General features: G+C 42.0%; 1 long non-coding RNA gene across 3 annotated transcripts in view; it reads left to right on the top strand.

Annotated features, from left to right (window-relative positions):
- The window catches only part of LOC125120214 (uncharacterized), a 116,880-nt gene that overhangs the window by 7,572 nt on the left and 86,738 nt on the right, over nt 1-22,570 (top strand). For all 3 annotated transcript variants that reach the window (XR_007133276.1, XR_007133278.1, XR_007133277.1), the window contains exons 2-3: nt 15,615-15,728; nt 18,834-18,906. This is a non-coding gene — a long non-coding RNA (uncharacterized LOC125120214). The remainder of the gene's footprint in view (nt 1-15,614; nt 15,729-18,833; nt 18,907-22,570) is intronic.

Below are 22,570 nucleotides of genomic sequence, written 5' to 3'. Positions count from 1 at the left end.
TTCTCTTGCTAATAAGGATCAATTGCCCCTCCCAAGTTGATAACTCTTCTTGCTTCTTGGTCTCTTACTATAAGCAGTGGCAGCTACAGCAGGTAGTTCAGTGGGACCATTTCTATGACCCCTGGCAAAGTGCTCCCCCTTTGAGGACTAGGACTTCTAACCCCCTAGGTCCCAGAGTCGTGGGGACAGAAAGTCCTCGGTGGGTCACTGTGAGTAGTAAATGGAGCCATTCCTGCTTACCTGCCTTGATTCCTTGACCCAGCTAATCTTCCTGGGGGACATAGCACCCTATAGGGTTTTTAAATTCCGTCTGTAAATTGCTCCCTGCAGAATGAGACCCTATGATTGCGCAGCATTGCCTCTGAGCCATGCTTCCTCTGACTCATTGGCAGATCCTTCCATCACTCTTCCAGGATGGCTCTTCTGGGGAGGATGGCATGTGATAAAAGCAGTGGGTCCCATGGTCATGGGATCACTCCCAACCTCCTTGTCTGTGAAGTTCCCCCTGATTGGATGCTCTGATGGGTGGGATTCTGGTCTATGGATCAGGCACTCCGTAAACTCCTCTATATGATATAGGCTGAAGCTCTGCTGGCAGGAAATGTAAACCTGTGCCTGGAATAAATGTCCTGTGAGGACAAATTGCCTGGCCTTCCAGCATGCAAAGAGCCCAGTGAAGTCAACTTGTCACCAAGTGGCTAGTTGATCTCTCAAAGAATAGTACTGTTTTAGGAATTCAGCACTGGTCTCTTTCTTTGCCAGGTTGGACTTTGACAGGTGATGGTAGCTAGATCAGCCTTACTGAGAGTTCATGCTAAGGGCCATGCATAGTCTCGATCTCTGCCACCATGGTCATTCCTTTCGTGTGCCCATCATGTTTCTACTCTTACTTCCTTTTAGTCTGTTGTAAATAGCCATATGCTTTTAAAATATAGATCATTGGAGTTCCTGTCGTGGCGCAGTGGTTAACGAATCCGACTAGGAACCATGAGGTTGCGGGTTCGATCCCTGCCCTTGCTCAGTGGGTTGACGATCTGGCGTTGCCGTGAGCTGTGGTATAGGTTGCAGATGCGGCTCGGATCCTGCGTTGCTGTGGCTCTGGCGTAGGCTGGTGGCTGCAGCTCCGATTGGACCCCTAGCCTAGGAACCTCCATATGCCGTGGGAGCGGCCCAAGAAATGCCAAAAAAAAAAAAAAAAAAAAGACAAATCATCAGTTCACTCATGCTTAAAACCCTACACTGGCTCCTCACTTCAGTCAGTAAAATCCTGCATCTTTACAGGGCTCCCTCCTCCTCATTACTTTTCTGACATCATCAGCCACATGTTTCCCCAAGTTCACTCTGTTCCAGCTGCACTGGCCTCCTTGCTGTCCCCTAAATTGACCGAGTCCACTCCTAACTGGTCTTTTGTTCTCTCTTCCTGAAATACTCTTCTGCAGAGAGCACATACCAATCCCAAACCCCCAGTCTATCTCTTCCACTTATCCCCTTTGGTAACCGTAAGTTTGTTTTCAAAGTTTGTGAGTCTGTTTCTGTTCTGCAAATAGGTTTATCTGTATCCTTTTTATAGATTCTACCTATAAGTGATATATGATGTTTGTCTTTCACTGACTAACTTCACTTAGTATGATAACCTCTAGGTCCATCCATGTTGCTGCAAATAGCATTATTTTATTCTTTTTTATGGCTGAGTAGTATTCCATTAATCACATCTTCTTAATCCATTCATCTATCAATGGACATTTAGGTGGTTTTCATGTCTTGGCTGTTGTGAATGGTGCTGCAATGAACAAAGGGGTACATGTATCTTTTTTTTTTTTTTTTTTTTGCTTTTTAGGGCTGCACTTGCAGCATATGGAGGTTCCCGGGCTAGGGGCCAAATTGGAGCTACAGCTGCTGGCCTACACCACAGCCACAGCAACATCAGATATGAGCCACATCTGTGACCCACACCACAGCTCACAGCAACATTGGATCCTTAACCTACTGAACAAGGCCAGGGATTGAACCCGCAACTTCATGGTTCCTAGTCAGATTCGTTTCTGCTGCACCACAGTGGGAATTCCATACATGTATCTTCTTTAATGAAAATTTTGTCCAGATATATTCCCAGGAGTGAGATTGCTGGATCCTATGGTAGTTCTATATTTAATTTCCGGAGGAACTTCTGTACTGTTTTCCATGGTGGTTGTACCAGTTTACATTGCCACCCACAGTGAAGGAGGATTCCCTTTTCTCCACGCCCTCTCTGGCATTTGTTATTTGTACACTTGTTAATACTATAAACATCCCTCTTAAAACTGCTTTTGCTGTATCCCATAGGTTTTTGATCCTTATGTCTTTGTTTTCATTTGTCTCTGGGTATTTTTCAATTTCCTCTTTGATTTCGTCTGTGACCCATTGGTTGTTTACTAGCATATTATTTATTCTCCACGTGTTTGTGTTTCTTGCATTTTTTTTCCTTGCAATTGATTTCTAGTCTTATAGCATTGTGTTCAGAAAAGATGCTTGATATGATTGTAATTTTCCTAAGTTTACTGAGGCTTAATTTATGGTCTAGCATGTGATGTATCCTAGAGAATGTTCCATATACATTTGAGAAGAATGTTTATTCTGCTGCTTTCAGATGGAATGTTCTATAAATATCTATTAAGTCCATTTGGTCTAATGCATCATTTAAGGCCTGTGTTTCCTTGTTGATTTTCTGTTTGAATGATCTGTCCATTGCTGCAAGTGGGGTGGTTAAATCCCCCACTATTATTGTGTTATTGTCGATTCCTCCTTTTATAGCTGTTAGCACTTGCCTCATATCTTGAGGTGCTCCTGTGTTGGGTGCATATATATTTACAAATTGTTATACCTTCTTTTTGGATTGATCCTTCGATCATCATGTAATGACTTTCTCTATCTCTTGTAAAACCGTTTTTATTTTAAATTCTATTCTGTCTGATATGAGTATTGCTACTCCAGCTTTCTTTTGATTTCTGTTTGCATGGAATATTGTCTATCCTCTCACTTTCAGTTTGTGTGTGTCCCTAGAACTGAAGTGGGTCTCTTGCAGACAGTGTATTTATGGGTCTTGTTTTTGTATCCATTCAGCCAGTCTATGTCTTCTGGTTGGAGCACTTCCATTTACATTTAAGGTAATTATGGGTATGTATGTTCTTACTGCCATTTTGGTAATTGTTTTGGATTTGGTTTTGTTGGTCTTTTTTCTCTCCTTCTTCTTTTGTTCTCTGTGGTTTGATGACTGTCTTTAGAGTTGTGCTCGGATTGCTTTTTCTTGCTTGTGTATATGTCTATTGCAGATTTTTGGCTTGCAGTTACCATGAGATTTTTTTTTTTTTTTGTCTTTTTAGGGCCACACCCATAGCATATGGAGGTTCCCAGGGGATCGCCTAGGTGCTGCAGCCACTGGCCTACAACACAGCCACAGCATCACAAGATCTGAGCCACATCTGCGAGCTATACCACAGTGCACAGCGGGGATCCTTAACCCACTGAGCAAGGCCAGGGATCAAACCTGCATCCTCATGGTTTAACTGCTGAGCCACAAAGAGAACTTAAGTTGTTGGTCTTTTAATTGCAAATGCATCCCCAGTGTCCTGCATTTGTACCCTCATCATCTTACAATTGCTGGTTTTGATGCCATATTTGTTTGTGGATGATTTCCTATCTTTACTTTATGTTTGCCTTTACCTTCTCAAATGAGCCCTCTTGTTTGTAGTTTTCTTGTTTCTAGTTGCCGCTTTTTCTTTTCCACCTACAGAAGTTCCTTTAGTATTTGTTGTGAAGCTAGTTTGGTGGTGCTGAATTCTCTTAGCTTTTGCTTGTCTGTAAAGCTTTTGCTTTCTCTTTCAAATCTGAGTGAGATCCTTGCTGGGTAGAGTATTCTTGGTTGTAGGTTTTTTTGCTTTCATCACTTTAAATATATGGTGCTACTCCCTTCTGGCCTGCAGAGTTTCTGCTGAAAAATCAGCTGATAATCTTATTGGGGTTCTCTTGTATGTTAATTGTTTCTTTTCCCTAGCTGCTTTCAATATTTTCTCTGTCTTTAATTTTGGTCAGTTTGATTAATATGTGTCTCGGGTGAGGAGGGGGTGTTCCTCCTTGAGTTTATTTTGTGTGGTATTCATTGTGCTTCCTGGATTTGAGTGAGTAATTCCTTTCCCATGTGGGGAAATTTTCAGCTGTTATCTTTTCAAATATTTTCTCCAGCTCTTTCACTCTCTCTTCTCCTTCTGGCAGCCCTATAATGCAAATGTAAGTGCCTTTAAAGTTGTTCTAGATTTCTTTTATACTGTCTTCATTACTTTTTTTGTTCTCTTTTCTTTATCCTGTCCCATGTCAGTGATTTCCACCAGTCTGTCTTCCACCTCACTTATTTGTCCTTCTGCCTCCTGTATTCTGCTGTTGGTTCCTTCTATTGAATTTTTTATTTTGGGTTTTTTGTTTGTTTGGTTTTGTTTTGTTTTTTGTTTTTTTTTTGCTTTTTTAAGGCCACATCTGTGGCATATGGAAGTTCCAAGGCTGGGAGTTGAATTGGAGCTGCAGCTGCCAGCCTACACTACAGCCACAGAAATGCAGGATCCTTAACCCAATGAGCAAGTCCAGGGATTGAACCTACATTATCATGGTTACTAGTCGGGTTTGTTACCACTGAGCCACAGTGAGAACTCCTGGTTATTGAATTTTGGATCTCTTTTTCTTCAATCTCTAAATCTTCTATTTCTTTGTTCAACTTTTTTTCTAACTTTTTTTCCATCCTTGCTTCCAGTTTTTTTCCAAGATCTTGGGTCATCTTTATTATCATTACTCTAAAGTCTTTTTCATGTGGGTTTCTTATCTCCAGTTCACTTTGCTATCCTTTTGGGGTTTTGTCTTGTTCCTTCATCTGGCTCATATTTCTCTGCCTTTTCATTTTGTATAGCTTTTTGCATGGTCTCCTTTTGCAGGCCAGAGGGTTATAGCCTCTCTTGCTGCTGGTGTCTGTCCTCTTGTGAGTGAAGTGATACAGAAGCTTGTGGCAGGCTTCCTGATGAGAGGGACTGGTGCCTGCCCACTGGTGGGTGGACCTGAGTCTTTTCCCTGTGGTGGGTGGGACTTTGTCTCTGGGTGGTTAGAGGCAGCTGTGTGCCTAGGAGCGCTAGGGATGGAGTGGGAACAGGTGGTTGTAGACATCCCAATAGGGGATCATAGACAAAGAGGAAAACCTAGGGGATATGGGGAGACCACTGTAAGTTCAAGAAAGCCATCAGAATAAGGCAGGCTTGCTTGACTAATGGAGGTGCAAGAATTGCCTCAGGTCATTGGGTGGGGGATGGGATGAGGCCTGCATTCAGATTCAGGCCAAGGGCAAGTTTGAAGACCACCCTTCAGCTGATTTGAATACATACTACTGGATACTAAGAAGGAGCTACTGTTTCCAGAAAGGAAGAAGTGGACCTTTCCAACCCCCACTCCCCTTGGATGATAAAACTGTGGCTTACCAGATCCTCTGGGCAGAGCTTCCTTGCCTGCCTGCTTGCACCTTTCACAAGTGTCCTATCCTAATAAATCTGTTTCTTGCCTATCACTTTATCTCTCGCTGAATTCCTTCTGCACAAAGGCATAAAGAACCTGAACCTCAGTGAGTCCAGACATGGGGTGAGTAATTCTAATTTAAAACCATGGGTTCAAGTCCCAATCTGGGTTTTGGCTGGGTTTAGGCCATTAGTGCTGTCAGTTTCAGGAGGACTTTAGGCAGCCTGTTTGCTGCTGCATGGGGCTGTTTGTTGTTTGGCCTGGGGCTTCTCAGCCCTGATGGATGGAGCCAGATTTTTCTAAAAATGGCAGCCTCCAGAGGAGCTCACACTGATAATTATCCCCTGGCACCTCCTGCCTCCAACATCCTGCCTTCACAGCCAACCATCTCCATCATCTGCTTTCTCAAGAGACCCTTCAACACCTGTAGGTAGGCCTGACCCCAATTTAATGGAGTCCCTACTTTGCTCTGGCACCCAGTACACATGGATTCCTGAGTGCACCCTCCAAGATTGGGTTCTGTGTTTCCCCCAGTCCTGTGGAGCTCTTGCATTCAAGCCCCACTGGCCTCAACACCAAATGCTTCTGATGCTCCTCCTCCCAAAGCCAGACCCCCAGCTGGGGAACCTGACGTGGAGTTTGGAACTCACTCCTGTGGGAAAGCCTCTGTGATAGTTTATTTTCCAGTCTGTGTGTCACTCACCTGGCAGGTATGGGTTTGCTTATATCATAAAAGCAGTCCTTTTATCATCTCCATGTGGTTTCTTATTTGTCTTTGCATTTGGATATCTTTTTTTGGTAGCTTCCAGTACATTTTTTTGATGGTTGTTCAGCAGTTAGTTATAATTTTGGCGTTTTCTTGAGAAGAGGTGAGCTTGAGTCCTTTTACTCTGCCATCTTGTCTCTGAATCTCATTGTATATACGTGATAGACTTGCTTAATCTTTTTTTTTTTTTTTTTTTTTGGCTAGGGGTCACATTAGAGCTGCAGCTGCTAGCCTATGCCCATAGCCACAGCAACAAGAGATCCGAGCTGAGTCTGTGACCTACACCATAGCTCACAGCAGCGCTGGGTCTCTGACCCACTGAGTGAGGCCAAGAATCGAACCTGCATCCTCATGGATACTAGTTGGATTCGTTTCTGCTGCACCACAACACAAGCTCCATTGTTCAGTCATTCTAAATCATGACTTTGAAACCTATTTACTCCACAGTGAAGTGCCACTCGTTCATTCATTTGTTCATTCTGCAAACATGTATTGGATAACATGTGTCAGGCACTGTGTTAAGTGCTTAGTTTTCACAATGAACAGAACTCCCTTCAGGAACAATTGCTGTCCTGGAACATGCATTCAGGGAAGGACAGAAAAAAAAAGCAAACAAACATGTCAGGTGGTGATAAATGCTAAGAAGAAAAGTAAAATCATAGGAAAGTCAATATTGGTAAAAAATGATACAATGAGTGATACAGTTTTAGGAAATGTTTATATAGTATAATCCCAGTTTTGTAAAGAAATAAATAACCACCATTACCACCACCACAATAAATACATGTGCATGAAGACAGAACAATGATTTGAAGAAAATAAGAATCAGAACTTTCACAATGGTTAGCCCAGGGTAGTAAAATAACTTGTGATTTTTAAAATATGTTTTTGTTTTTTCAAAATGTCAATATGAGCATTAATTTAGAATTAGAAAACTAAACCACCACACAAATTATTTCAACATTTGTTGAATTAAGTTTAAAATGAATAGATTATATTTACATGTTTGTCATTAAGCTTAATTGCTTAAAGGAACATAACATTTGTTTGTTTGTTTGTTTTTTGTTTTTTGTTTTTGCTTTCCAGGGCCTCATCTATGGCATATGGAGGCTCCCAGGCTAGGGTCTGAATTGGAGCTGCAGCCCCCAGCCTGTACCACAGCTCACAGCATCTCAGGATCAGATATGGTTTGACCTACACAATATCTCACGGCAACACCAGATCCTTAACCCACTGAGCAAAACCAGGGATTGAACCTCATTAACTGCTGAGCCACAACAGGACCTCCAAGAACATAATATTTGTTAAAACTCATAGAATGGGAGTTCCCATCATGACTCAGGGGTTAATGAAACCGACTAGCATCCATGAGGACACAGGTTTGATCCCTGGCCTTGCTCAATGGGTTAGGGATCCAGTGTTGCTGTGAGCTGTGGTGTAGGCTGGCAGCTGTAGCTCTGACTCGACCCCTAGCCTGGGAACCTTCATATGCTGTGTGTGTGGCCCTAAAAAGACAAAAAAAAAAAAAAATCGTAGAATGTACAATACAGAGTGAATCCTAACTTGTACTGTGGCCTTTGGGTGATAATGATGTGTCAGTGTAGTTTCATTGGTTATAACAAGTACAGTACTGTGGTACAGAATGTCCATCATGGGAGAGGTTGTGTGTGGGAGAGAGCCCGGTGTTTATGGGAACTCTCTGTACTTTCCACTCAATTTTGCTGTGAACCTACAACTGCTCTTAAAAGAAAAACTTTCAATGATTTATTATTAATTTTTTTTTTGTCTTTTGTCTTTTTAGGGCTGCACCCACGGCATATGGAGATTCCCAGGCTAGGGGTTTATAGGAGCTGTTGCCGATGGCCTATACCATAGCCACAGCAACACCAGATCCAAGCCATGTCTGTGACCTACACCACAGCTCATGGCAACGCTGGATCCTTAACCCACTGAGGGAGGCCAGGGATTGAACCCATAACCGCATGGTTCCTAGTTGGATTTGTTTCTCCTGTGCCACTACGGGAACTCCTATTAATTAATTTTTTAAAAAGAACATAACAACCTTCACAATGTCAAGCATAGAATTTCTTTAAGGAGAGAATTTTGGAAATACTCTTTATCTTAGTAAATTTGGCATAAATTTGGCACATTTCTGTCCCCAAATCCCAGAAGTATGGTTTTTCAGTATCACATGGTAAGCACATCCATTTATAAGGGGCAAACTAATATTTATCAAGATCATCAGATTGAGGTACAAAACCGATGCCTATTCCTTTTTTAGAATGAGAAAGGATTCTGTCACATACACATATTGCTATAAACAGCATGTTTTCTTTGTGAAGGCATAAAGGCTCTATTTTTAGAAGGTTACCCAGAGAGCCTGAAATTAGAGGAAGCAGGAACTAGTTTTATGATTTGATTATTAATGAGGTGTTTCTCAAAGTATAAGTCCGTTGGCTACCTATATCAGTCTCACCAAGTATGTTCACTAAAATGGAAATTCCTAGACACTAACCTAGATTTATAGCATCAAAACCTTCAGATACAGACCCAGAGACTGCATTTTTAACAAGCATCCAAGGTGATATTTATGTGCATGGAAGTTTGGGAGCCAGTGGTACTTGGTTCCAGTGAAACCAGGATAAAGGGTAGTGGTGCCCCTTTTCCACAATATGGAGAGACTTGCCAGTAGAAAATTAATAGGTCATGGGTATTGGTAAGACTGACTTTTCCCTAAATCTCCTTGGGAGCACTGCTAATTTCAAACTGCTTGAAACAGACTGCTTTTCTCTGATGCCCTAATGTTCTTAACTTCATTTGATTGCCGTCAAGTCATGGGAGAAAACCATTCTTTTTCCCTTCATATCACTGCCCAGATTTATTATGTACTTTTTTTGTTATTATCTTTTTTAAGGTCCACACCTGTAGCATATGGAGGCTCCCAGGCTAGGGGTCAAATCAGAGCTGTAGCCGCTGGCTTACACCACAGCTCATGGCAATGCTGGATCCTTAACCCACTGAGCAAAGCCAGGGATGGTACCTGCATCCTCATGGATACTAGTCAGATTTATTTCTGCTGGGCCATGAGAGGAACTCCCTGTTATATACTTTTTATGTATATGTTGTAGGTTCATAATTGCATACAGTGACAGTGACAGTGTGATGGGTTTTTTAGATTTCCTTAAATAATGTTTTACTTTTAAAACATAAACAGAATAGCTAAAAGGAAAACAGAAGGTATTTCTTTATAATTATGCTTCCAATCTATGGTTGTTCTTAAACGTTACTTCTAAAGTGATCTTCATTATCTACAATTTCAGCTGTAAGAGCCCTTTTTCTTAAATCCCTGAATGATTCTCTACAAGAGTCTATTATATAATCGCTATCTAGTTCCTTGTACTTTTCCATTCCTTGACAAATGCAGATATCCATGTAGCCAGTATTCCAGCTGAGGACATCATCATCCTAGGAGATTCTCTGCAGTCTCTCTTCCATTCTATCCCTCTTCTTTCTATCCCAGAAACTCACGATTTCTCTCCCCACAGATCCCTTTTGCCTGTTCTTCGACTTCATAAAATGATGTATGGATTATGGACTAACTCCATAATTGTTATGAGACAATGACACTCAGTTTTCCAAGTTCTTTCAAGAGAAACCATTCTACACAGCTCTTACAAAACTCCAACACATTTTGCATTAGTAAAGGTGAAATTTCTGGGAGTTCCCATCGTGGCTCAGTGGTTAACGAATCTGACTAGGAACCATGAGGTTGCGGGTTCGATCCCTGGCCTTGCTCAGTGGGTTAAGGATCTGGCGTTGCTATGGCTCTGGAGTAGGCTGGCGGCTACAGCTCCGATTAGACCCCTAGCTTGGGAACCTCCATATGTCGCAGGAGCAGCCCAAGAAATGGCAAAAAGACAAAAAAAAAAAAAAAAAAGAAAAGAAAAGAAAAAGAAAAAAGAAAGAAAGAAAAAAAATTTTTTGAAGTTCCCATTTTGGCTCAGTGGTAACAAACCGGACTAGTATCCATGAGGATGCAGGTTCAATCCCTGGCCTCACTCAGTGGGTTAAGGATCTGGCATTGCCTTGAGCTGTGGTGTAGGTCACAGACATGGCTCGGATCCCATGTTGCTGTGGCTGTGGTGTAGGCCGACAGTGGCAGCTCTGATTAGACCCCTGGCCCGGGAATGTTCAAATACATCGGGTGCAGCCCTAAAAAGACCAAAAAAAAGAAGAAGAAGAAGAAGAAAGAAAGATTTCTTTCCTGAAAGTATAAACAGGATCCCACTAAGAACTTAGAAACTATCCTTCTATAACTAGTTGGCTAGTTTTCTTTTTCTTTTCTTTCTTTCTTTTTTTTTTTTTTGGTGTTGTTTTTTAGGGCTGCATCCAGGGCATATGGAGGTTCCCAGGTTAGGGGTTGAATCAGAGCTATAGCTGCTGGCCTACACCACAGTTCACGGCAACACTGGATCCTTAACCCACTGAGTGAGGCCAGGGATTGAACCTGCATCCTCATGGTGACTAGTCAGATTCATTTCTGCTGCGCCATGATGGGAACTCCTAGTTTTAATTCTTGAACTAGACATTTCAATTAAAAAACCTGATAAAAAGAGAATATGCAAATGATCCAAATGGAATCAGTTCCTCTGATCCAAAAGAAAGGTAACCCGAAGCTTCTCCAAGTATCTGGATATTGGAGTTCCCATTGTGGCTCAGCGATAACAAACCTGACAAGTATTCATGAGGACACAGGTTCGATCCCTGACCTCACTCAGTGGGTTAAGGATTTGGCATTTCTGTGACCTGCAATGTAAGTTGCAGATGTGGCTTGGATCCAGCATTGCTGTGGCTGTGGTCTAGGCTGGTAGCTGCAGCTCTGATTTGACCCCTAGCCTAGGAACTTCCATATGCCACAGGTGGAGCCCTAAAAAGACCAAAAAAAAAAAAAAAAGAATCTGGAGAGCAACTTGCTAATATGCTATAAGTAATACCTAGGAAGAAGAAAGTGTGGAGATAGGCAAATGAATGCTGCTTGATCCAGTCTGTTCCCAAATTTGATCCCAGGGTAGATTTCAAAAGGGATCAGTAACATCTTTTCCATACTTGGATTTCAACATACTGTTATCTGCTTTTGTCTTTTCACCCCCACAGACTAGGTTTTTCAGAACCTAAAAGAGAAATTTGAGAAATAGATCATCTTTTCTTCCATCCATTATCATAATTCCCTTGGTCCCATAACATATTCTCTGGTCCTTGCCATTTTTGCATGCTTTGATTCCATCAGGATTTTAACATCCCTGCTACTATTTGTGGGGTTCTGTGTCACTCTCATAGAATTATCATTTGCCTCCATCTTTTTTTTTTTTTTTTCTGGTCACACCCACAGCATATGGAAGTTCCCCGGTCAGGGATCATATCCAAGTTGGAGCTGCAACCTATGCCGCAGCTATGGCAATGCTGGATTCTTAACCCACTGTGCCACGGCGGGAACTTCTCCATCTTTTTTTTTTTTTTTTTTAATATTCCCTGTGCTACAGAGTTCCTGCTGTGGCACAGTGGGTTAAGAACCCAGCTAGTGTCCATGAGGATTTGGGTTTGATCCCTAGCCTTACTTGGTGGGTTAAGGATCTGGCATTGCCACAAGCTGCAGTGAAGGTCACTGATGTGGCTCAGATCTGGGGTTGCTGTGGCTGTGGTGTATGCTGGTAGCTGCAGCTCCAGTTTGGCAAATGAATGCCTCTTGATCCACAGACTGTGGATCACCAAGTTTGATCCCAAACAAAAGACAAAAAGGAAAACAAGTATTCCCGTGCTATACAGTAGACTTTGCTGTTTATCATCTGCCTCTATCTTTTGAATGTTCATTCCGTGTTTTTAAAGAGCTCTGTGCTGTCACTCTAAATTCTTTAAGAATCTGCCCACCTCTTTTCTCTTCATTGGAATTGCCCAAAATCATGCTTTTGAGTACTTCCTGGTACTATATTCTTTTGGAAACTTGTGGAATTACACCTGTTTTTAAAAAAATTTTGAAGTCTGGTTTCTTTTTTTTTGTTTTTAGGGCTGTACCCTGGCATATGGAAGTGTCCAGGCTAGGGGTTAAATCAGAGCTGCAGCTGGGGCCTATGCCACAGCCACAGTAATGACAGATCTGAACCACATCTTTGACCTACACTGCAGCTTATGGCAATGCCAGCTCCTTAACCCATTGAGTGGGGCCAGGGTTCGAACCTGCATCCTCATGGATACTAGTTGGGTTCATTAGCACTAAGCCACAGTGGGATCTCTGAAGTCTAGTTTCTTTTCTTTTTTTTTTTTTTTGTCTTTTTGATATTTCCTGGGCCGCTCCTGCGGCATATGGAGGTTCCCAGGCTAGGGGTCCAATCGGAGCTATAGCCATCAGCCTACACCAGAGCCACAGCAATGCGGGATCTGAGCCGCATCTGTAACCTACAGCATAGCTCACGGCAACGCCGGATCGTTAACCCACTGAGCAAGTGCAGGGATTGAACCCGCAACCTCATGGTTCCTAGTCGGATTTGTTAACCACTGCGCCACGCCGGGAACCCCTGAAGTCTAGTTTCTTAAAGTCGTCTCTGCACATTTTGTCCAGCTCATCCTTGTCCTCCCTTGAAGGTGACATGCTACATTCTCCCAGGGTCTCATCTCTTCCACTCTGACAAATGGCTTCTTCCCATTGGTTGGAATGAATCAGAGCACAGTTATTTTTATTCCTTCCTGTACCTTCTAGGACATGAAATTGTTGGGAAGGCAAGTGAAAAACTCTGCTTTTATCTGAATGAAATATCCAGCATGTTATCCTCAGTGTGCGTGCTCTGCCAATTTTGTGGCTTTCCCCCATGTGGCTCAGCTCAGTTTCCATAAAAACATCACTTCTGTTCCTCTCTCCTTTCATCTTCATCCAAGTGCTCAGGGATTCCTCTGAGTCTATTGTTATTACAGCCTGCAACGCTGCTCCATCTCCTCTCAATGGGTCTTTTGTGCTTGGCACACCCTTCTATCACTGTGTTCCCTTGGACCTGTTCCGTCTCGCCAACTCTCCTGGTATCTGTGAGGTCTTGTTTGTCACCCTGTGCTGTAATCTCAAGGTTACTATGTTCTGTGCATAATATCTGGACATCTGCTGCCTACGTTTTGTTTCTGATGTCCTTCCCAATTGTGTTCTCACTGAATCACTCGGCACCTCCCTCACTGTTGAAATTCTTCCCAGGCCTTCCTTAATATCATCCATGGAAACCCATTTCAGTTTTATCTAGGTGTTTTTTTTTTGTTTTGCTTTTTTTTCTTTCTCCCTTCCCATCTGTTTTTCATTTACAGCCCTTTTGGCCAGATGAGTTGGTCTCTGACTAAACACATTCTTTTCAGTCTTTGAAAAATGTTCTCCATTCTTCGTCAAATATCTGTCATTCCTACATTTGAAGCGGTGGCCCTGAATTGAAAATTTGTAGCAAGTGTGTACCTAGTCATTCATTTTTCAGATCATATTTTTGTTCTCAGCATTTGTGCCCTCAGTCTTATTTTATGTTCCAAATTTCACAGCATCTTGAGATGCTTCCATACTGTATTTTGATGGCTTTTCATCTCCCTGTAACTTGGCGGTTGATAGTTTTGACCAGATCCAGCAGGCTCTGCCATACACTAGATTCACACTCCATGAAGATAACTCTCCATCCTGCACGGCTTGATTGTGTCAATTCACAGACATTACTGAATCCCTCACTGGGAGACCCCAAATTCCAGCCTGTGAGTTTTCCTCTGTAGCTTTACCATTTCGTGGATGTTCCTCCTCTGTGAGAAAGGAATATCAGTGGTGGTGGAGCGTAGTAGAATGGAGGCTTGCTCTGCTGCTGGTTACTGGGCAGCCGGAGAAGACAAATAATGAAAACAGGTGAACTTTCCAAGCCTCAGCTTCTTTATCCTTCAAGTAGGGGTAGAATACTGACCTTACTAAGTTTATGATGATTTAATAAGATCCTCTATGTGACCCCACCTTGTGCACTCAAAGTAATACAAGTAGAGGTTTTAAGAATAATCACTGGGAGTTTCCTTGTTCTCTTGTGCAGTTCTCTTGTGCCATTCTCTTAGGATCTAGCATTGTTACTGCAGTGGCTTGGGTCGCTGCTGTGTGGCACAGGTTTGATCCCTAGCCCAGGAACTTCCACATGCTGTGGGTGTAGCCAAAAAAAAAAAAAAAAAATCACTGAATAATTTGGTTTTCCTCCAACCTGCAGAGCACACGCAGCATATATGAGAAGTTGCTTGGTATTTGCTCCAACCCCATGTTAACTGAATGTTGAGTGCCTCCCAGAAGCCAGATTCTTTAAGGAGAAACAAAGGCAGGTGCATAAAATGTGGTGGTGGAGTTTTTGGCCAGGAAGAAACTGAATATGGGAGCATGTCCCTTCCCCAGAGGATTAAAATGGGCTTTGTGGTAGCTTGTGCATTGCCCACAAACGTTTGTGCCATGCCTTGTTCTTTGGATTGTGTTAACACCATCCTGCACTAGTGATTCTGAGCACTCTAGAGCTCATCCTGGGGGGAGGGAGGGCAAGAATCTGCTTTGCTTATTTTTGAGGATCTCTCGTTCATGCAGGATCCACCCTAAGCTAACTTCATCTGGGAACTTACCATAGTCCCCCCTTCTCCACCCTGGCCATGACAGGATGATCTCTAGTTAGTTTGTAGGACAATCCTAAGAACAACTAATAGGATAATAGCAACTCTAGTCCCCATGTTTTGTCACGTAGTCTGCTAGGCTCTTTATATACTCAATTGTTTTTCAACTATTTAAAAAAATTGTTGCTCCCCTAAGGAGCCTTTTTAGACATGTTTTTCTTAATATCCCCTGCATGAAATTTTAATACCACAAATATTTGTTTAGGGACTATATGTATGTGTATTTGTTTAGGGACTATATGTATGTCCCTATTATCCATGCTTTATGTATAAAAAGAATGAGTTTTTTTCACCCTCTCCCCTGAGAACCAATTTTCACCTCCTTGGGTGTGATATTACCCCTATTGAGAATGCATTTTATATATATATATATATACATTTTTTTCCCTTCCTATAGTCATTCCCCAAGTCATTTCTACACTGTTTATTCAATCCCTGAACCTATTACACAACTGTTGACCTCAGGGAAAGAAACTTTGATGTGGAGGTAACAGAAAACATTCCATTGGAGAAAAGGCTTCATTTTGCACGTAGAGCCCAGCCTCCAGGTCAAGCCTGCACAGACCCTCGCTTGATAAAGTCCTGTAGTCTCTCTCAATGCAGATTTCTTTTTGGCCTCCTCCCCCAGGATCTTGAATGGGATGCTGCACATTCCTCATGAGAAACCTGAGGTGGCACTAAAAAGACAGCCGCGGTTTTCCTACTGTCTGCTGCCAAGTTTCTTGAGGGCCCAGCTGTTAAGGTAAGATTTTTGTAGAGTTTTGATTTATTTAGTTTTATTATAATTATTATTTAGGATTTATATATATAGTTATAACTATAATAACTATATATAATTATATACATAGTTACACATACATATTATCAATTTATAATATGTATAAGTAATTATATATATTTATAACTATATATATAAAACTGTGTGTTTACATTCTAACATTATGTAACATATATACATGTTTGAAATCTCAGGGGTTTAAAATATTGAGAGATTAAGAGATTTCAAATATCGTCTTAGTTTCCTGTGGTCTCAAAGGGCTAGAAAATGTGGAAATGAGGGAGAGTAGGAGTGGAAGGATAGGTGAAAGGAAGAGAGAGTGGACGAGAACAGAGAGCGTGGGGTGGGAGGAAAGATGAAGAAAAGGGGAGCAAGGGAAAATGTACTGGAAAGAGCAGGGGCCTCAGAATCGGACAGCTAGCTTGTTACTTTGTGACCTTGGGAAAGTTATTTAAACACTCTAGGTTATTAATAATACTTGTTTTCCAAGGTCTCTATCCCTGTGTACAATATCTGGCACACACAAGTTGCTCAACTGTGTAAGCACTATTATTTCGCATACACATATTGGTTAAAAAAAAGAAAAGGAATTAGAATTCAGTAAACTTGCCAGTCACATTTTCTCAGAAAAGGCTTGTGCTTCCCAACACAAATGAACACAGCTACAGGGTATTCTGTGACCTCAGGGACAAAGGCCGATGGAAGAGGAGCCTTTTGGAGTTTCTGAGGGATCCAATAAAGAGCATTCCTTTTCCCCATTCAATTTTTTTTTTTTTTTAACTTTTCTTTTTGGCTGTGCTCACAGCATGCAAAATTCTAGGGCCAGGGATCAAACCCATGTCACAGCAGTAACCCAAGCCACAGCAGCGACAGCACTGGATCCTTAACCCACTGAGGGTTATTGAATGGGAATTGCCCCATTCAATTTTTGAACCAAAGAGAAATAAGACAAAGGAGTCAGCAAAGAGAGGCCAATATATGGCCCTCATTACTGATCAGGGCTACTTTACAGTGCTACTTTACAGAGCATAGCTTCTATCTTTGAGCAAGTGGAATTCTTTTTTTTTTTCTTTTTTTCTTTTTTTTAACAGCCACACCTGAGACATATTGTAGTTCCCAGGCTAGGGATAGAATCAGAGCTGCAGCTGCAGGCCTACACCACAGGAATGCCATTCCGAGCCACATCTGTGACCTATACTGCATCTTGTAGCAATGCCAGATCCTTAACCCACTGAGCAAGGCCAGGGATTGAACCTGCATCTTCATGGACACAATGTTGGGTTCTTAACCCATTGAGCCACAATGGGCTCAGCCACTCCAAGAAAGTGGAATTCTTAATACCATACATCAGGGAGTGCCCATCATGGCTCAGTGGTTAACAAATCCGACTAGAATCCATGAGGACTCGGGTTTGATCCCTGACCTCGCTCAGTGGGCCAAGGATATGGCATTGCTGTGAGCTGTGGTGTAGGCAGGCAGCTACAGCTCCGATTAGACCCCTAGCCTGGGAACCTCCATATGCTGCAGGTGCAGCCCTAAAAAAGCAAAAGACCAAAACGAAAACAAAAACCAAACTCCGGAATTTGACCAACTTGCTCCTCAGCCTCAGAAAACACCAGAATTTGTCAGGCTTTGCCCTGTGGGGAAAGATGCCCTGCTGTGGGAGCTTCTAAGAAAAGGAACAGAAGTAGGAGCTAGGCCATGCATGATTTCTTTCTCCTTCTAAACTCACCAAGCAAGTAAGTCAGTTTACCTCCCCAGGGAAGGTATGTGTCTGCAAGCAGAAGAGGTTAGGTGTGTTATGCTAATGGATGTCCCCACACCTAGGCAAGATAAATGATAAATAAATGGATATGAGCTTAAGACCCTACAACAAGCTCTTTTTTTTTTTTTTTTTTAATTATTACTCAAATGAATTTACCACATCTGTAGTACAACCAGCTCTTAACGTCAGTAATGGGATGTGAGCAGAACTAAGAGACTCTAACGGGAGTATAGGACTGGCCCTGGAGTGGGTGGAAGGGACACTGTAGTGCGTCTCAAAATGTTACCTCTCTGGGAAAAAAATATCAATTCATAAATTTTACTGATATAAAAGGTGCATAGCACACAATTTGTAAATGATAATAAAATAATAAAATATACAGTATTCTTTATTTTAAATTCCATATAGCCAATTGATTCTTGCTGAATGCTTTCAATGATTTTTGCTGAACTCTTGTATCCTAGCCAACCTATGGTTACAACTCAGCCATGATTTGGCAAGTAATTTCCACTATCCAGATAACAATAGATATAAATAACTCACGAGCATAGACAATAGTAAAATGTAGTAAGATTATTAAGAAGTGATGAGTTTTGAGTATTTATGGCTTTTTTTAAAAAATGTAAGGTAATTTTAAGTTTACCCAATTTAAATTTTAGTCCTGGTGGTGTTTAACAGTCTAACTGGTAAAAACCCTAAAAACTTATCAGTTGATACACCACCGAGGACTATCCCACAGTTCTCATTATGTTTTTTACAGGTGGGCACATTAAAGTTTAATCCCCACTTAAGGAGATATTTGGGTGACACACCTGGTGTGAGCCAGTGGGCTGGTTGCAGGGATCTCCAGGCAGAAAGGATGGCATCCACCAGGGGGCAGTGTGGTTCCAGGTGGTCCCTTATTTCAGGCACCTCAGCCTGTGGTTACTAGAGCAATAAGGATAAAGGCCAAGTTTGAGAGCAGAAGGCTTCTCTCTAGGTGTTGACCAGGGGAGCAATTAGGAAACCAAAACAGATGTCTGAGAAACCTGCTCCCTGCCCCCGTCTGGCCACAGGGCAGGAGACCCATTCCAGAGCCCACCCTCTGATGGGGCAGAGATTCACTGGGGATAGAGGATGAACTTGGGACAGAACTTAATTACCCCAAATGGAGCTCAGGGCCTGTAGTTGAGAGGGCCAGGGAGGACAGACCAGTACTAGAAGCCAAGCAGAATTTTCTAGTCAGTTAAACAATTTGGAGCCTTGGAGGACTCAAACGGGATCACAAAAATCCAATTCCAGACTATTCTTTTTCCTGCACACAGGGGCTGTGGTTGAGTTTTTCAGTAGGAGCAGGTTACATAGCACCACACCCTTGTCCACAGAGGCTCTGATGTGGTGAGTACTGTATCTTTGATTTATCCTCATTGCATTTTGTATGGTTATAGTCATGTTTTGGAAGGCTCATTCCAGGCTCAAATGCCTGGAAGTGTGATGTCTTGGTGACTTACTTTTTCTAAGGTAAATCCAGCCGCCTTAACAGAGCACAAGCAAAACTGGTACCTGGAAAAATTGTTATCTTATCAATTAAGGCAGAAAGGCCCCTACAAATTTATGAACTATCCAGAGATTTATATGAAATGTTTTTGTGTGTTTTTCTATACTCACCCAATAGGACATTCAGCTGGCTTACTTGTTTTATTTATGAAGGTCTCGCTTTGTATAGAAACTTGAAAGCCCAGGATTTCAAGCATTGTGCTTGTCTCTCTGCTTGCTTCAGGTGTAAACTGCTCCCAGGCCATAGGATAAAAGTCACTTCATACTGATGTATAGGCCTTAGGTCAATAGAAAATCAACAAATATAGTTTGAAACAATGTATGACTTCATCTTACCTTACTTTTTTTTTTTAACTGTTTATATAAACACAGTGGTTTACTAGGAATGATGGGGGAAACTGCAAAGTTTTAGTGATTAATGTCTATCATAAATTAGTGTTGCAGGAGAAGAGTGGAAGCGAGAGTGTTATGCCCCAGGTCTTGAGCAAATCCCTGGGATCGGGCACCAAATGAGAGTCCATGGCTTCAGGCAGGAAAGAATTCTAGAGTGAGCCATAGTAGAGTGAAAGCGGGTTTATTCAGAGATACACATTCGGAGTTCCTGTCATGGCTCAGTGGAAACAAATCTGACCAGTATCCATGAGGACGAAGATTTGATGCCTGGCCTTGCTCAGTGGGTTAAGGATCTGGCGTTGCCATGAGCTGTGGTGTGGGTTGCAGGTGTGGCTCAGATCCTGCATTGCTGTGGCTGTGGCTTAAGCAGGCAGCTACAGCTCTGATTCAACCCCTAGCCTGAGAACCTCCATATGCTGTGGGTGTGGCCCTAAAGAAAAAAAGGCAAAAAAAAAAACAAACTTTAAACTTTCCAGAAATTGAGATTTCCTGCAATAAATTTTTGAATTTTTTTTTTTTTTTTTTGTCTATTTGTTATTTCTTGGGCCGCTCCCGCGGCATATGGAGGTTCCCAGGCTAGGGGTCTAATTGGAGCTGTAGCCACCGGCCTACGCCAGAGCCACAGCAACTCGGGATCCGAGCCGCGTCTGCAACCTACACCACAGCTCATGGCAACGCCGGATCGTTAACCCACTGAGCAAGGGCAGGGACCAAACCCGCAACCTCATGGTTCCTAGTCGGATTCGTTAACCACTGCGCCACAACGGGAACTCCTGAAATCATTTCTTACTGTACCAGTAAGGCTCAGGATTTGGTAAATGGTATCTCTCATTACAGAGACCTTGGGGAGAGATTTATGGCAAGATGACTGTACAGGTGTTCATAGTCAAAGAGCAGGTTAAACTGAAAGGTGTCATATGTCCTCATTGACCCACCCTCTGGCTTGGTGAGTCACTTTCATTTGAACTGAAAATGTCACTCTCTTTTATATGATTGATGAAAAACCCTGAGCATGTAAATAGAATGCCTTGGAAAAACATGTTCATTCCTTCTTTGATGGCTGTGCTCAGACTGTAAGGTTACAAGAAAGTCTGGTCTCCGGGAAGGAATGTGAACAGTTGTTATTGCCACAGGCTAAGATGCCTCTGAAAGCTCTCAGGAATTTAGTGTGGGGTTGGATGAATGACAAGGGGTTGGGGGTAAAGATAAAACAAGATCAGCCATGAATTGGTAATTATTGAAGCTAGGTGATAGGTACACAGTAATTCATTTTATTATTCTCCCTAATGTGGGGTGTGTGTGTGTGAGCACTCATGTCCATAATAAAAACTTAGAAAACCTTTCGGCAATATGGCCTTTCCACGGCCACGTGCCCTTGCCTTGGCTCTTTATGGATCCAAATTCAGCCCTTGAAGCAAGCAGGGGTTAGTAAGATTTCATGATAAATGATTGTTATGGAGTGTATGTATGTATTTATTTTTTGCTTTTTAGGACTGAACCTGTGGCATATGGAATTTTCCAGCCAGGGTCAAACCAGAGCTTCAGCCGCTGGCCTAAGCCACAACCATAGCAACAGGGGATCCGAGCCACATCGTATCTTCAACCTGCACCACAGCTCATGGCAATACCGGATCACCGACCCACTGAGTGAGTCCAGGAATCGAACCTGTATCCTCATGGATACTAGTCAGATTCGTTTCTGCTTCACCACAACAGGAACTTCTAATGGAGTGTTTTTAAAGAAATAGCAATCCTAGGAGAGATTTCAAACAGTATTCCATGGAAGCATCTGCCACCATTCATTTTAATTTCACGTGATAAATGAATCATATAGGAATATTTTCTAAGGGAAATTATAGTAGCCCCTTGCCAATGAGGCTGGAAGATCCTGTCTTTACACTTTGTTAAGTAGACCACTCTTATTGCAGTCTAAAAAAAAAGAAAACAAAAACAACTTCACAGGAAATTCAACCTTCTGCATAATCTGCTTTATAAAAGGTACTGAAATCACCTATGGTTCATCAAATTGAGATCATGAGATAATAGTGATTTTTTTTTTTTAAACTTCTTTAGAAAGTCATGGATTCCAGAGGATGTCATACACAGTAGTCCCTCGCTGAGAGTGGGTATAGAAAATCAGATGTCTAAAATTTTAATTGTAGAGTTAATCCTGTGTTCTGGTGGAATATGTTTTGGACATACAGAAGGTTTATATTAGTTATACAGACATTTGACCTATTAGATGCATCCTCATAGGAGGTCGACTAGGTATTGAAAATGTAAAGTCAGGAGTTCCCATCATGGCGCAGTGGAAACGACTCCAACTAGGAACCATGAGGCTGCGGGTTCGATCCCTGGCCTCACTCAGTGGGTTAAGGATCAGGCATTGCGATGACCTGTGGTGTAGGTTGCAGATGTGGCTTGGATCCTGAGTTGCTGTGGCTGTGGCGTAGGACAGCAGCTACAGCTCCAATTCCACCCCTAGCCTGGGAACCTCCATGTGCGGCCCTAAAAAGACAAAAAGACAACAACAACAACAAAAAGACAAAAAAAAAAAGAAAAGAAAATGTGAAGTCAAATCACTTAGCCAGCCTCAGTGGTGATTCTCTGACAATACAGAGAAGTGGGAGAATTTTCATTTTGTGAGTCAGAAACCACTAGTAAGCAGCAGATGGTTGATTTTTTTGTGTCCCCACACCGAACAATGAAAACTGGAAAGCTATAACCCTTAATGGACATGAATTAGATCTTGGTTATAAAAGAGTTCATTTCATAAAATAATAAAGATTTTATCTTTCAAGGGATTCCTCATTTTATGCATAAGGAAACAAAGGACGAATGAGGCTTATAAACTCAAGGTTAGATTGAAATCAAAAGTCAGTTCTGATTTGATTACGTAAAGTGACAGAACCTGAAATTCATCCTGGTGACTTTTCATAAAATAGGAGAGGAGAACATCTTATATTCTCTGTGAAAAAAAATGTACTCTACTCTCTCTGCTGTCAATAACTGTTTGTTTCTCACTAATACCAAAGTACACACTATCATTTCATTCAGAATGTGTCTAGAACTGAGTCCTAGTGGTGAACAGAAGCCAGGGTGTATCAAGCTT

This window comes from Phacochoerus africanus, chromosome 2, assembly GCF_016906955.1.
Source record: "Phacochoerus africanus isolate WHEZ1 chromosome 2, ROS_Pafr_v1, whole genome shotgun sequence".
In the NCBI taxonomy this organism is placed as follows: Eukaryota; Metazoa; Chordata; class Mammalia; order Artiodactyla; family Suidae; genus Phacochoerus; species Phacochoerus africanus.
This window is presented reverse-complemented; position numbering and strand designations above follow the sequence as displayed.